At 52.6% G+C, this 12,407-nt stretch overlaps 4 non-coding genes across 4 annotated transcripts; all 4 read right to left on the bottom strand.

The window, feature by feature from the left end:
* Positions 1–77, bottom strand: TRNAK-UUU (transfer RNA lysine (anticodon UUU)). The gene has a single exon. It is a non-coding gene; the product is annotated as a tRNA-Lys (tRNA).
* A 1,835-nt stretch (positions 78–1,912) lies between these two features.
* TRNAN-GUU (transfer RNA asparagine (anticodon GUU)) lies at positions 1,913–1,986 on the bottom strand. Its single transcript has one exon. It is a non-coding gene; the product is annotated as a tRNA-Asn (tRNA).
* A 7,135-nt stretch (positions 1,987–9,121) lies between these two features.
* On the bottom strand, positions 9,122–9,195 carry TRNAN-GUU (transfer RNA asparagine (anticodon GUU)). The gene has a single exon. It is a non-coding gene; the product is annotated as a tRNA-Asn (tRNA).
* A 2,721-nt stretch (positions 9,196–11,916) lies between these two features.
* Positions 11,917–11,990, bottom strand: TRNAN-GUU (transfer RNA asparagine (anticodon GUU)). Its single transcript has one exon. It is a non-coding gene; the product is annotated as a tRNA-Asn (tRNA).
* Positions 11,991–12,407: the final 417 nt, after the last annotated feature.

Below are 12,407 nucleotides of genomic sequence, written 5' to 3' on the forward strand. Positions count from 1 at the left end.
CACTCCCGGGAGGGCTCGAACCTCCAACCTTTCGGTTAAAAGCCGATCGCGCTAGCCAACTGCGCCACGGAGACAGTCTTGCTCCACTCTCACCACCATCAGAACATATCTTCAAAGCTATCAGTGCAAAGAAAAAAAAGCGCCGCACCACCACCGGGTGGGCTCGAACCTCCAACCTTTCGGTTAACAGCCGATTGCGCAAGCCAATTGCGCCACGGAGACAGTCCTGCTCCACTCTCACCACCGTCAAAACATTTATTCAGAGCTATCACCCCAAAGAAAAAAAAGCGCCGCACCACCACCGGGAGGGCTCGAAACTCCAACTTTTCGGTTAACAGCCGATCGCGCTAGCCCATTGCGCACGGAGACAGTCTTGCTTCACTCTCACAACCATCAGAACATATCTTCAAAGCTATCAGCGCAAAGAAAAAAGCAACACACCACTCCCGGGAGGGCTTGAAACTCCAACCTTTCGGTTAACAGCCGATCAGGCTAGCCCATTGCGCCACGGAGACAAACTTGCTCCCTTCTCACCTCCATCAGAACATATCTTCAAAGCTATCAGCCCAAAGAAAAAAAAGCGCCGCACCACCACCGGGTGGGCTCGAACCTCCAACCTTTCGGTTAACGGCCGATCGCGCTAGCCAATTGAGCAACGGAGACAATCGTGCTCCACGCTCACCACCACCAGAAAATATCTTCAAAGCTATCAGCGCAAAGAAAAAAGCAACACACCCCACCCGGGAGGGCTCGAACCTCCAACTTTTTGGTTAACAGCCGATCGCGCTAGCCAATGGCGCCACGGGGACAGTCCTGCTCCCCTCTCACCACCATCAGAACATATCTTCAAAGCTATCAGAACAAAGAAAAAAAGCCGCCGCACCACCACCGGGTGGGCTCGAACCTCCAAACTTTCGGTTAACAGCCAATCGCGCTAGCCAATTGCGCCACGGAGACAGTCCTGCTCCACTCTCACCACCATCAGAACATATCTTCAAAGCTATCAGCGCAAAGAAAAAAGCAACACACCACTCCCGGGAGGTCTCGAAACTCGAACCTTTCGGTTAACAGCCGATCGCGCGAGCCAATGGTGCCACGGGGACAGTCCTGCTCCACTCTCACCACCGTCAGAACATTTCTTCAGAGCTATGAGCCCAAAGAAAAAAAGCGCCGCACCACCACCGGGTGGGCTCGAACCTCCAACCTTTCGGTTAACAGCCGATCGCGCTAGCCAATTGCGCCACAGAGAGAATCGTGCTCCACTCTCACCACCGTCAGACCATTTCTTCAGAGCTATCGCCCCAAAGAAAGAAAAAGCGCCGCACCACCATCGGGTGGGCTCGAAACTCCAACCTTTCGGTTAACAGCCGATCGCGCTAGCCAATTGCGCCATGGAGACAGTCGTGCTCCACTCTCACCACCATCAGAACATATCTTCAAAGCTATTACCACAAAGAAAAAAGCAACACACCACTCCTGGGAGGGCACGAACCTCCAACCTTTCGGTTAATAGCCGATCGCGCAAGCCAATTGCGCCACGGAGACAGTCCTGCTCTACTCTCACCACCATCAGAACATATCTTCAAAGCTATCAGTGCAAAGAAAGAAGCAACACACCACTCCCGGGAGGGCTCAAAACTCCAACCTTTCGGTTAACAGCCGATTGCGTTAGCCCATTTCGCCACGGGGACAGTCGTGCTCCACTCTCACCACCGTCAGACCATTTCTTCAGAGCTATCAGTGCAAAGAAAAAAGCAACACACCACTCCCGGGAGGGCTCGAACCTCCAACCTTTCGGTTAACAGCCGATCGCGCTAGCCAATTGCGCCACAGAGAGAGTCGTGCTCCACTCTCACCACCGTCAGACCATTTCTTCAGAGCTATCGCCCCAAAGAAAGAAAAAGCGCCGCACCGCCACCGGGAGGGCTCGAACCTCCAACCTTTCGGTTAACAGCCGATCGCGCTAGCCAATTGCGCCACGGAGACAGTCCTGCTCCACTCTCACCACCGTCAGAACATTTCTTCAGAGCTATCAGCCCAAAGAAAAAAAAAACGCCGCACCACCACCGGGTGGGCTCGAAACTCCAACCTTTCGGTTAACAGCCGATCGCGCTAGCCAATTGCGCCATGGAGACAGTCCTGCTCCACTCTCACCACCATCAGAACATAACTTGAAAGCTATTACCACAAAGAAAAAAGCAACACACCACTCCCGGGAGGGCTCGAAACTCCAACCTTTCGGTTAACAGCCGATCGCGCTAGCCCATTGCGCCACGGAGACAGTCTTGCTCCCTTCTCACCACCATCAGAACATATCTTCAAAGCTATCAGCCCAAAGAAAAAAAAGCGCCGCACCACCACCGGGTGGGCTCGAACCTCCAACCTTTCGGTTAACAGCTGATCACGCAAGCCAATTGCGCCACGGAGACAGTCCTGCTCCACTCTCACCACTATCAGAACATATCTTCAAAGCTATCAGTGCAAAGAAAAAAAGGCGCCGCACCACCACCGGGTGGTGCTCGAACCTCCAACCTTTCGGTTAACAGCCGATCGCGCAAGCCAATTGCGCCACGAAGACAGTCATGCTCCACTCTCACCACCATCAGAACTTTACTTCAGAGCTATCGCCCCAAAGAAAAAAAAAGCGCCGCACCACCACCGGGTGGGCTCGAACCTCCAACCTTTCGGTTAACAGCTGATCACGCAAGCCAATTGCGCCACGGAGACAGTGCTGCTCCACTCTCACCACTATCAGAACATATCTTCAAAGCTATCAGTGCAAAGAAAAAAAAGCGCCGCACCACCACCGGGTTGTGCTCGAACCTCCAACCTTTCGGTTAACAGCCGATCTCGCAAGCCAATTGCGCCACGAAGACAGTCATGCTCCACTCTCACCACCATCAGAACATATCTTCAAAGCTATTACCGCAAAGAAATAAGCAACACACCACTCCCGGGAGGGCTCGAAACTCCAAGCTTTCGGTTAACAGCCGATGGCGCTAGCCCATTGCGCCACGGAGGCAGTCTTGCTCCACTCTCAGCATCATCAGAACATATCTTCAAAGCTATCAGCGCAAAGAAAAAAAAGCGCCGCACCACCACCGGGTGGGCTCGAACCTCCAACCTTTCGGTAGACAGCCGATCGCGCTAGCCAATTGCGCCACGGAGACAGTCCTGCTCCACTCTCACCACCATCAGAACATATCTTCAAAGCTATCAGCGTAAAGAAAAAAGCAACACATCACTCCCGGGAGGGCTCGAAACTCCAACCTTTCAGTTAACAATCAATCGCGCCAGCCAATTGCGCCACGGAGACAGTCCTGCCCCACTCTCACCACCATCAGAACATATCTTCAAAGCTATCAGCAAAAAGAAAAAAAAGCGCCCCACCATCACCGGGTGGGCTCGAACTTCCTACCTTTCGGTTAACAGCCGATCGCGCTAGCTAACTGCGCCACGGAAACAGTCGTGCTCCACTCTCACCACCATCAGAACATATCTTCAAAGCTATCAGCGCAAAGAAAAAAGCAAGACACCACTCCAGGGAGGGCTCGAAACTCCAACCTTTCAGTTAACAGCCAATCGCGCCAGCCAATTGCGCCACGGAGACAGTCCTGCCCCACTCTCACCACCATCAGAACATATCTTCAAAGCTATCAGCACAAAGAAAAAAAAGCGCTTCACCATCACCGGGTGGGCTCGAACTTCCTACCTTTCGGTTAACAGCCGATTGCGCTAGCTAACTGCGCCACGGAAACAGTCGTGCTCCACTCTCACCACCATCAGAACATATCTTCAAAGCTATCAGCCCAAAGAAAAAAGCAAGACACCACTCCAGGGAGGGCTCGAAACTCCAACCTTTCTGTTAACAGCCGATCGCGCTAGCCCATTGCGCCACGGAGACAGTCCTGCTCTACTCTCACAACCATCAGAACATATCTTCAAAGCTATCAGCCCAAAGAAAAAAAAGCGCCATACCACCACCGGGTGGGATCTAACCTCCGACCTTTTGGTTAACAGCTGATCGCGCTAGCCGATTGCGCCATGAAGACAGTCCTGCTCCACTCTCACAACCATCAGAACATATCTTCAAAGCTATCAGCCCAAAGAAAAAAAAGCGCCGCACCACCGGGTGGGCTCAAACTACCACCTTTTCGGTTAACAGCCGATCACGCTAGCCAATTGCGCCACGGAGACAGTCCTGCTCCACTCTCACCACCATCAGAACATATCTTCAAAGCTATCAGCCCAAAGAAAAAAAGCGCCGCACCACCACCGGGTGGGCTTGAACTACCAACTTTTCGGTTAACAGCCGATCACGCTAGCCAATTGCGCCACGGAGACAGTCCTGCTCCACTCTCACCACCATCAGAACATATCTTCAAAGCTATCAGCCCAAAGAAAAAAAAGCGCCGCACAACCACCGGGTGGGCTCGAACCTCCAACTTTTCGGTTAACAGCCGATCACGCTAGCCAATTGCGCCACGGAGACAGTCCTGCTTCACTCACACCACCATCATAACATATCTTCAAAGCTATCAGCCCAAAGAAAAAAAAGCGCCGCACCACCACCGGGTGGGCTCGAAACTCCAACCTTTCGGTTAACAGCCGATCGCGCTAGCCAATTGCGCCACGGAGACAGTCCTGCTCCACTCTCACCACCATCAGAACATATCTTCAAAGCTATTAGTGCAAAGAAAAAAGCAGCACACCACTCCCGGGAGGGCTCGAAACTCCAACCTTTCGGTTAACAGCCGATCGCTCTAGCCAATTGCGCCACGGAGACAGTCTTGCTCCCTTCTCACCACCATCAGAACATATCTTCAAAGCTATCAGCCCAAAGAAAAAAAAGCGCCGCACCACCACCGGGTGGGCTCGAACCTCCAACCTTTCGGTTAACAGCCGATCACGCAAGCCAATTGCGCCACGGAGACAGTCCTCCTCCACTCTCACCACTATCAGAACATATCTTCAAAGCTATCAGTGCAAAGAAAAAAAAGCGCCGCACCACCACCGGGTGGTGCTCGAACCTCCAACCTTTCGGTTAACAGCCGATCGCGCAAGCCAATTGCGCCACGAAGACAGTCCTGCTCCACTCTCACCACCATCAGAACATATCTTCAAAGCTATCAGTGCAAAGAAAAAAGCAACACACCACTCCCGGGAGGGCTCAAAACTCCAACCTTTCGGTTAACAGCCGATTGCGTTAGCCCAATTCGCCACGGGGACAGTCGTGCTCCACCCTCACCACCGTCAGACCATTTCTTCAGAGCTATCAGTGCAAAGAAAAAAGCAACACACCACTCCCGGGAGGGCTCGAACCTCCAACCTTTCGGTTAACAGCCGATCGCGTAAGCCAATTGCGCCACGAAGACAGTCCTGCTCCACTCTCACCACCGTCAAAACATTTATTCAGAGCTATCACCCCAAAGAAAAAAAGCGCCGCACCACCACCGGGAGGGCTCGAAACTCCAACCTTTCGGTTAACAGCCGATCGCGCTAGCCCATTGCGCCACGGAGACAGTCCTGCTCCACTCTCACCACCATCCGAACATATCTTCAAAGCTATCAGCGCAAAGAAAAAAGCAACACACCACTCCCGGGAGGGCTCGAAACTCGAACCTTTCGGTTAACAGCCGATCGCGCTAGCCCTTTGCGCCACGGAGACAGTCTTGCTCCGCTCTCACCACCATCAGAACATATCTTCAAAGCTATCAGCCCAAAGAAAAAAAAGCGCCGCACCACCACCGGGTGGGCTCGAAACTCCAACCTTTCGGTTAACAGCCGATCGCGCTAGCCAATTGCGCCATGGAGACAGTCCTGCTCCACTCTCACCACAATCAGTACATATCTTAAAAGCTATTACCACAAAGGAAAAAAGCAACACACCACTCCCGGGAGGGCTCGAAACTCCAACCTTTCGGTTAACAGCCGATCGCGCAAGCCAATTGCGCCACGGAGACAGTCCTGCTCCACTCTCACCACCATCAGAACATATCTTCAAAGCTATCAGCGCAAAGAAAAAAGCAACACACCACTCCCGGGAGGGCTTGAAACTCCAACCTTTCGGTTAACATCCGATCGCGGTAACCCATTGCGCCACGGGGACAGTCTTGCTCCACTCTCACCACCATCAGAACATATCTTCAAAGCTATCAGTGCAAAAAAAAAGCGCCGCACCACCACCGTGTGGGCTCGAACCTCCAACCTTTCGGTTAACAGCCGATTGCGCAAGCCAATTGCGCCACGGAGACAGTCCTGCTCCACTCTCACCACCGTCAAAACATTTATTCAGAGCTATCACCCCAAAGAAAAAAAAGCGCCGCACCACCACCGGGGGGGCTCGAAACTCCAACTTTTCGGTTAACAGCCGATCGCGCTAGCCCATTGCGCACGGAGACAGTCTTGCTTCACTCTCACCACCATCAGAACATATCTTCAAAGCTATCAGCGCAAAGAAAAAAGCAACACACCACTCCCGGGAGGGCTTGAAACTCCAACCTTTCGGTTAACAGCCGATCGCGGTAGCCCATTGCGCCAAGGGGACAGTCTTGCTCCACTCTCACCACCATCAGAACATATCTTCAAAGCTAACAGAACAAAGAAAAAAAAGCGCCGCACCACCAACGGGTGGGCTCGAACCTCCAAACTTTCGGTTAACAGCCAATCGCGCTAGCCAATTGCGCCACGGAGACAGTCCTGCTCCACTCTCACCACCATCAGAACATATCTTCAAAGCTATCAGCGCAAAGAAAAAAGCAACACACCACTCCCGGGAGGTCTCGAAACTTGAACCTTTCAGTTAACAGCCGATCGCGCTAGCCCTTTGCGCCACGGAGACAGTCTTGCTTCGCTCTCACCACCATCAGAACATATATTCAAAGCTATCAGCGCAAAGAAAAAAGCAACACACCACTCCCGGGCGGGCTCGAAACTCCAACCTTTCGGTTAATAGCCGATCGGGCTAGCCCATTGCGCCACGGAGACAAACTTGCTCCCTTCTCACCTCCATCAGAACATATCTTCAAAGCTATCAGCCCAAAGAAAAAAAAGCGCCGCACCACCACCGGGTGGGCTCGAACCTCCAACCTTTCGGTTAACAGCCGACCGCACTAGCCGATTGCGCCACGGAGACAGTCGCGCTCCACTCTTACCACCATCGGAACATATCTTCAAAGCTATCAGCACAAAGAAAAAAGCAACACACCACTCACGGGAGGGCTCGAACCTCCAACTTTTCGGTTAACAGCCAATCGCGCTGGCCAATTGCGCCACGGAGACAGTCCTGCTCCACTCTCACCACCATTAGAACATATCTTTCAAGCTATCAGCCCAAAGAAAAAAAAGCGCCGCACCACCACCAGGTGGGCTCGAACCTCCAAACTTTCGGTTAACGGCCGATCGCACTAGCCAATTGCGCAACGGAGACAATCGTGCTCCACGCTCACCACCATCAGAAAATATCTTTAAAGCTATCAGCGCAAAAAAAAAAGCAACACACCCCACCCGGGAGGGCTCGAACATCCATCTTTTTGGTTAACAGCCGATCGCGCTAGCCAATGGCGCCACGGGGACAGTCCTGCTCCACTCTCACCACCGTCAGAACATTTCTTCAGAGCTATGAGCGCAAAGAAAAAAAGCGCCGCACCACCACCGGGTGGGCTCGAACCTCCAACCTTTCGGTTAACAGCCGATCGCGCTAGCCAATTGCGCCAAAGAGACAGTCGTGCTCCACTCTCACCAGTGTCAGACCATTTCTTCAGAGCTATCGCCCCAAAGAGAGAAAAAGCGCCGCACCGCCACCGGGAGGGCTCGAACCTCCAACCTTTCGGTTAACAGCCGATCGCGCTAGCCAATTGCGCCACGGACACAGTCCTGCTCCACTCTCACCACCGTCAGAACATTTCTTCAGAGCTATCAGCCCAAAGAAAAAAAAGCGCCGCACCACCACCGGGTGGGCTCGAAACTCCAACCTTTCGGTTAACAGCCGATCGCGCTAGCCAATTGCGCCATGGAGACAGTCCTGCTCCACTCTCACCACCATCAGAACATAACTTGAAAGCTATTACCACAAAGAAAAAAGCAACACACCACTCCCGGGAGGGCTCGAAACTCCAACCTTTCGGTTAACAGCCGATCGCGCTAGCCCATTGCGCCACGGAGACAGTCTTGCTCCCTTCTCACCACCATCAGAACATATCTTCAAAGCTATCAGCCCAAAGAAAAAAAAGCGCCGCACCACCACCGGGTGGGCTCGAACCTCGAACCTTTCGGTTAACAGCTGATCACGCAAGCCAATTGCGCCACGGAGACAGTCCTGCTCCACTCTCACCACTATCAGAACATATCTTCAAAGCTATCAGTGCAAAGAAAAAAAAGCGCCGCACCACCACCGGGTGGTGCTCGAACCTCCATTCTTTCGGTTAACAGCCGATCGCGCAAGCCAATTGCGCCACGAAGACAGTCATGCTCCACTCTCACCACCATCAGAACATATCTTCAAAGCTATCAGTGCAAAGAAAAAAGCAACACACCACTCCCGGGAGGGTTCGAAACTCCAACCTTTCGGTTAACAGCCAATCGCGCTAGCCAATTGCGCCACGGAGACAGTCCTGCTCCACTCTCACCACCATCAGAATATATCATCAAAGCTATCACCACAAAGAAAAAAAAGCGCCGCACCACCATCGGGTGGGCTCGAAACTCCAACCTTTCGGTTAACAGCCGATCGCGCTAGCCAATTGCGCCATGGAGACAGTCGTGCTCCACTCTCACCACCATCAGAACATATCTTCAAAGCTATTACCACAAAGAAAAAAGCAACACACCACTCCTGGGAGGGCTCGAACCTCCAACCTTTCGGTTAAAGGCCGATTGCGCAAGCCAATTGCGCCACGGAGACAGTCCTGCTCCACTCTCACCACCATCAGAACATATCTTCAAAGCTATCAGTGCAAAGAAAAAAGCAACACACCACTCCCGGGAGGGCTCGAAACTCCAACCTTTCGGTTAACAGCCGATCGCGCTAGCCAATTGCGCCAGAGACAGTCGTGCTCCACTCTCACCACCGTCAGACCATTTCTTCAGAGCTATCGCCCCAAAGAAAAAAAAAGCGCCGCACCGCCACCGGGAGGGCTCGAACCTCCAACCTTTCGGTTAACAGCCGATCGCGCTAGCCAATTGCGCCACGGAGACAGTCCTGCTCCACTCTCACCACCGTCAGAACATTCTTCAGAGCTATCAGCCCAAAGAAAAAAAAGCGCCGCACCACCACCGGGTGGGCTCGAAACTCCAAGCTTTCGGTTAACAGCCGATCGCGCTAGCCAATTGCGCCATGGAGACAGTCCTGCTCCACTCTCACCACCATCAGAACATAACTTGAAAGCTATTACCACAAAGAAAAAAGCAACACACCACTCCCGGGAGGGCTCGAAACTCCATCCTTTCGGTTAACAGCCGATCGCGCTAGCCCATTGCGCCACGGAGACAGTCTTGCTCCCTTCTCACCACCATCAGAACATATCTTCAAAGCTATCAGCCCAAAGAAAAAAAAAGCGCCGCACCACCACCGGGTGGGCTCGAACCTCCAACCTTTCGGTTAACAGCTGATCACGCAAGCCAATTGCGCAACGGAGACAGTGCTGCTCCACTCTCACCACTATCAGAACATATCTTCAAAGCTATCAGTGCAAAGAAAAAAAAGCGCCGCACCACCACCGGGTTGTGCTCGAACCTCCAACCTTTCGGTTAACAGCCGATCTCGCAAGCCAATTGCGCCACGAAGACAGTCATGCTCCACTCTCACCACCATCAGAACATATCTTCAAAGCTATCAGTGCAAAGAAAAAAGCAACACACCACTCCCGGGAGGGTTCGAAACTCCAACCTTTCGGTTAACAGCCAATCGCGCTAGCCAATTGCGCCACGGAGACAGTCCTGCTCCACTCTCACCACCATCAGAACATATCATCAAAGCTATCACCACAAAGAAAAAAAAGCGCCGCACTACCATCGGGTGGGCTCGAAACTCCAACCTTTCGGTTAACAGCCTATCGCGCTAGCCAATTGCGCCACGGAGACAGTCCTGCTTCACTCTCACCACTATCAGAACATATCTTCAAAGCTATCAGTGCAAAGAAAAAAAGCGCCGCACCACCACCGGGTGGGCTGGAACCTCCAACTTTTCGGTTAACAGCCGATCACGCTAGCCAATTGCGCCACGGAGACAGTCCTGCTTCACTCACACCACCATCATAACATATCTTCAAAGCTATCAGCCCGAAGAAAAAAAAGCGCCGCACCACCACCGGGTGGGCTCGAAACTCCAACCTTTCGGTTAACAGCCGATCGCGCTAGCCAATTGCGCCACGGAGACAGTCCTGCACCACTCTCACCACCATCAGAACATATCTTCAAAGCTATTAGTGCAAAGAAAAAAGCAGCACACCACTCCCGGGAGGGCTCGAAACTCCAACCTTTCGGTTAACAGCCGATCGCTCTAGCCAATTGCGCCACGGAGACAGTCTTGCTCCCTTCTCACCACCATAAGAACATATCTTCAAAGCTATCAGCCCAAAGAAAAAAAAGCGCCGCACCACCACCGGGTGGGCTCGAACCTCCAACCTTTCGGTTAACAGCCGATCACGCAAGCCAATTGCGCCACGGAGACAGTCCTCCTCCACTCTCACCACTATCAGAACATATCTTCAAAGCTATCAGTGCAAAGAAAAAAAAGCGCCGCACCACCACCGGGTGGTGCTCGAACCTCCAACCTTTCGGTTAACAGCCGATCGCGCAAGCCAATTGCGCCACGAAGACAGTCCTGCTCCACTCTCACCACCATCAGAACATATCTTCAAAGCTATCAGTGCAAAGAAAAAAGCAACACACCACTCCCGGGAGGGTTCGAAACTCCAAGCTTTCGGTTAACAGCCAATCGCGGTAGCCAATTGCGCCACGGAGACAGTACTGCTCCACTCTCACCACCATCAGAACATATCATCAAAGCTATCACCACAAAGAAAAAAAAGCGCCGCACCACCATCGGGTGGGCTCGAAACTCCAACCTTTGGTTAACAGCCGATCGCGCTAGCCAATTGCGCCATGGAGACAGTCGTGCTCCACTCTCACCACCATCAGAACATATCTTCAAAGCTATTACCACAAAGAAAAAAGCAACACACCACTCCTGGGAGGGCACGAACCTCCAACCTTTCGGTTAATAGCCGATCGCGCAAGCCAATTGCGCCACGGAGACAGTCCTGCTCCACTCTCACCACCATCAGAACATATCTTCAAAGCTATCAGTGCAAAGAAAAAAGCAACACACCACTCCCGGGAGGGTTCGAAACTCCAACCTTTCGGTTAACAGCCAATCGCGCTAGCCAATTGCGCCACGGAGACAGTCCTGCTCCACTCTCACCACCATCAGAATATATCATCAAAGCTATCACCACAAAGAAAAAAAAGCGCCGCACCACCATCGGGTGGGCTCGAAACTCCAACCTTTCGGTTAACAGCCGATCGCGCTAGCCAATTGCGCCATGGAGACAGTCGTGCTCCACTCTCACCACCATCAGAACATATCTTCAAAGCTATTACCACAAAGAAAAAAGCAACACACCACTCCTGGGAGGGCTCGAACCTCCAACCTTTCGGTTAAAGGCCGATTGCGCAAGCCAATTGCGCCACGGAGACAGTCCTGCTCCACTCTCACCACCATCAGAACATATCTTCAAAGCTATCAGTGCAAAGAAAAAAGCAACACACCACTCCCGGGAGGGCTCGAAACTCCAACCTTTCGGTTAACAGCCGATCGCGCTAGCCAATTGCGCCAGAGACAGTCGTGCTCCACTCTCACCACCGTCAGACCATTTCTTCAGAGCTATCGCCCCAAAGAAAAAAAAAGCGCCGCACCGCCACCGGGAGGGCTCGAACCTCCAACCTTTCGGTTAACAGCCGATCGCGCTAGCCAATTGCGCCACGGAGACAGTCCTGCTCCACTCTCACCACCGTCAGAACATTCTTCAGAGCTATCAGCCCAAAGAAAAAAAAGCGCCGCACCACCACCGGGTGGGCTCGAAACTCCAAGCTTTCGGTTAACAGCCGATCGCGCTAGCCAATTGCGCCATGGAGACAGTCCTGCTCCACTCTCACCACCATCAGAACATAACTTGAAAGCTATTACCACAAAGAAAAAAGCAACACACCACTCCCGGGAGGGCTCGAAACTCCATCCTTTCGGTTAACAGCCGATCGCGCTAGCCCATTGCGCCACGGAGACAGTCTTGCTCCCTTCTCACCACCATCAGAACATATCTTCAAAGCTATCAGCCCAAAGAAAAAAAAAGCGCCGCACCACCACCGGGTGGGCTCGAACCTCCAACCTTTCGGTTAACAGCTGATCA

The sequence above is a fragment of the Rhipicephalus microplus genome, unplaced genomic scaffold (genome assembly GCF_043290135.1).
Source record: "Rhipicephalus microplus isolate Deutch F79 unplaced genomic scaffold, USDA_Rmic scaffold_127, whole genome shotgun sequence".
NCBI classification, from domain to species: domain Eukaryota; kingdom Metazoa; phylum Arthropoda; class Arachnida; order Ixodida; family Ixodidae; genus Rhipicephalus; species Rhipicephalus microplus.